Here is a 3,824-nt window from a genome sequence, read left to right on the forward strand (position 1 = left end):
TGAACAGCCTCTCTAATTACACTTCACCCACTGACACTAATTTACATACAAACACAATCGCACTCCAATCCAAACCATCATTATATCTAAATTCCACTTTGCAGGGCATGATATTTTGGCTGTTATTGTTCATTCGAACTCCATTTCTCACCAGTGATGCTTAGTCAGTTGGCTGACTGAGAGTCACAAAGAAGTACATCTTTAGCGAGATTATGAACAAACACGTTAGATTCCCCAAATCAGTAAAAAGAATATGGAAACATTTTGTGTTCTGCTTGTGCCTCATATGTTCCATACATACTTGAACTCGTAAACAGAATGCTCAGCCCCCCTCTCATCCCTTTGAGACTGTCTCAAATAGCACAATCTTGTGTCTCTCTAGTTTTTTTTCTTCTTCACATGTCTGACGTATCCTCTCTCAAGCACACACAGGCACACACACACACACACACACACACACACACACACACACACACACACACACACACACACACACACACACACACACACACACACACACACACACACACACACACACACACACACACACACACACACACTAAATAAACTCTATTGTAAGGCCATTACAATGTGAATGGGGGGCCCACCAGCTCCACTGAGATTTGTGTGAGTAAAGAGTGTGTCAGTGCAAACAGGTTAGAGAGATTGATGAACTAGGGAGTGAAAAGGGAACACCTAATCAAGTTAAAACTGCTGTGATTGGCAAGCTGTGATTTGTTGATTGACACTACAGAAGAGAGGCACTATGGTGACGACGACTTTTAACAAACATGCATTTTTTTTAATGTAAATGTAACATCATATACTAACGTCAATCACTGAAGAACGCTTTTTCATCATCTTCATTGCCAGTCAAGCACACGAGTGTGACAATTTCCCCTCCTTTTTTCTTTCTTTCTAAGTACTACAACTTGTGCAGGGCGCGAGAGAAAAATCAGTAAGGCGCACCATTAACTTGCACCGGTGCGTATCGATGTGTGACAGCCCTCATTCAACTAACACCAACTAACGGGCCGTGAGCTTTTACCGGGCCCCGTGATCGCTGATGCCCGAGGAAAAGCCTGTTTGTGTCAATCAAACCGAGCCCCCTCCCCTCCTCTCGCTCCTCTCGCTCCTATCTCCCACCCCCATCTCCGCGCCTCGATCGCCTCCACTTGTGTAGGCGCTCTTAAAGCGGCGCGTTTACGCGCGACAGCCGGTTGTTAACGGGCAGCCTGAGATCGGTGCTCCTCCATCTACTCGCCGCCTAATCTCCACCTTAATAAGCCACGATAAAAGGGGGTGGGGGGTGGGGGGGTGGAGGAGGGATGACAGCGGGGTAGACGGAGCTTGTGAAAGCGAGGAATGATGAAAAGGGGGAGGAGAACGGATCATTCCGGCTGGCCGCCCCTGCTGCACTAGTGAGAGAGAGAGAGAGAGAGAGAGAGAGAGAGAGAGAGAGAGAGAGAGAGAGAGAGAGAGAGAGAGAGAGAGAGAGAGAGAGAGAGAGAGAGAGAGAGAGAGAGAGAGAGAGAGAGAGAGAGAGAGAGAGAGAGAGAGAGAGAGAGAGAGAGAGAGAGATGGCACAGCGCCTCAGCATCCAAAACATACGGGAGTGGTGCGCCACCGCGAACGGAGCCCCGGACTCACCCAAAGCAGCCCCGCGCTCCACGGCTCGCCTCGTCGCGCTTCCCCACCCGGCAGCACCACAGCCCCGGTTAGAGGTGAGTGAGCGCGCCGGTGCTGCTTCTTTATCGTAAAGTTCAGCGACTGGAGGAAAAAAACAACAGAAAAACTCCTTTGCAATTACCTGCTGCAATTAGTCCAACATTTTATCTTAAGTTAACGCGTGTGTCAGGTCAGTCACATTTTACTGCGGTTTGCCTTTTCTTCTTCTTCTTCTTTTTTTTAACATCATCAATCTATGAAAATTAAGCAGATTTTTTTTCCATCCCCGATTCATTTGTTTTCAAATTGTTCTCAACGCACGGCACTTTTAATGTTAATCGATATAATATTGCCCGTTTAACTGCAAAAATAAGATGTCAAGTAGCTTTAATTCAGATAATATCATAATATAATACCAATGCCAAATTAGCTAATATATATATATTTTTTAGTTTTGGTTTTCTAATTCGAATTTAACTCTGGATGGGTTCAAAACTTTTTCCATGTTACTTTTAACAAGAAAATCAAAACATGAGAGAAGTATAATCCATCATCTGTTGTTGTTTTTAAATATCTATATATATAGATTTGTATTTCAAATAATATGAACACCCACGAAAATAACAACCAAAAACTTTCAGGTGAAGTGTCAGCGTTAATCAAATCGCAGCGCCCTCCGGTGGCTCCAAATAGTCCCATAGATACCTGCAGTAACAGGTTAAATCAGCTCTGTCAGTGGAGAAACTCAGCTGGAGGTTCTCCTTTCAAAGCTCACTTTAAATTAGCTTCCTCTAACACTGAGTAAGTGCATACAACTCTCCGTAGCGCACGGTAGTTTATCTCTTACACATTTGGTGTGCGTTAAGAACTCAAACAGAGCATTTCTCACAGATAGTAGCCCTATCCAAGTGCCAGTTAGGGTGACACACATTTCATTTAAGCAAATATTACAACTTTCTTCTGTGGCTTGGCCTGAATACAAAGAAAAGCGTTGAGTTCTTTTCATCCTCTTTTTCTGGTCTGATACTTATGGAATATGATTGGAGTCCCTCTTTTATGACCTTCTCTTTTCGTGTGTTTCACTAGAGGCAAGGGAAGAAAAAAAAGGATAGAAAACATGAGGAAAGACTATTGATATTCAAACAGACAGAAGGAGAGAAAAGGGGTGTAAAAAGACAGAGTGGGGGGTGGAGAGAAAAGAGAGAGAAAGAGATGCTGTGAGATCTTTTCTTCTCCCTGGCTCCCGGCACATACATTAAGATGCTAATCCTGGTCTTTTTTGTCTCTCTCTATAATTCATTGCATTTTGTTCCCCTCTGTGCTCTACTCTCTTGTCATATTCTTGCACTTTCTCTCGCTCTTCATTTCCTCTGTACTGTCACGGGCTCCCCCCAGATTAGTGCTCCTGGCAAAAGGATTCCAACTCTAATTTTGTGGTATTTCAGATGATTAGGTTCAGAAATAGGACAGAGGTGCACAGAGTTTGGCACAATTAGAGGAATTCTCTGTAGAGCTTTATGGAACTGATTAGTTGAGCTCCAATCCACCTCCCCACACTGCCATATTAGCACACAACCAGCTGTTGTTTATTTGCGAGGATTGACTTTTGTGTTGTGTTTGTGCTTTTAACTGTGATGTCATTTTGAATGTGTGTATGTGCTGGTGTGTGTGTGTGTGTTTGTGTTCTGTGTGTGTGTGCCAGAGGTTGGCTAAGCCCTAAGGATGCAAGTTGTTTTCAATCAGCGCTGTAGTTACCAGCTGTGCCCTCACATTCCCCTGGGTGGCACAACCTAGGTATACACATGCCTGCGAGCATGCACAGAAAGGACTAATGCATACTATTCAACCTTGCCCAACAAATTCACTCTTTTTCTTTTCTCCTTGTCCCCTTTCTCTGCAGATATTAATCATCGCTGGCTCCGTCTGTGCATGTACTTCTTACGTGAGGATTTGAAGAAGAGTTCCTCAGCTGAATTTACACAATCAAGATCTCCGTTCCCCAATATCCGGCACAACTCCTTTCTTCACCTGCCATGGTTACATGACCCGTCCTTGAGTGGCTTTGCTCCTGTCTCACACACATAGACAATCTTGTGGGTTTGTCTGACCCCGATAATTCTGCACGCACTCCCCAGATTCCAGCAAATCAAAAAAAG

The 3,824-nt window shown here is 44.2% G+C and overlaps 1 protein-coding gene across 2 annotated transcripts in view; it reads left to right on the forward strand.

Moving 5' to 3' along the window:
- Positions 1-1,484: 1,484 nt before the first annotated feature.
- ndst3 (N-deacetylase/N-sulfotransferase (heparan glucosaminyl) 3) overlaps positions 1,485-3,824 on the forward strand; it is a 48,238-nt gene continuing 45,898 nt past the window's right edge. Inside the window, exons 1-2 of one of the 2 annotated variants that reach the window (XM_080462649.1) lie at positions 1,485-1,724; positions 3,569-3,824. The exon at positions 3,569-3,824 is cut by the window's right edge and continues 1,039 nt beyond it. The gene's annotated coding sequence lies outside the window, so the exon portion shown is untranslated. The remainder of the gene's footprint in view (positions 1,725-3,568) is intronic. The other variant, XM_080462650.1, reaches the window with a different exon arrangement.

This window comes from Lipophrys pholis (assembly GCF_963383615.2).
Source record: "Lipophrys pholis genome assembly, chromosome: 5".
NCBI classification, from domain to species: Eukaryota; Metazoa; Chordata; class Actinopteri; order Blenniiformes; family Blenniidae; genus Lipophrys; species Lipophrys pholis.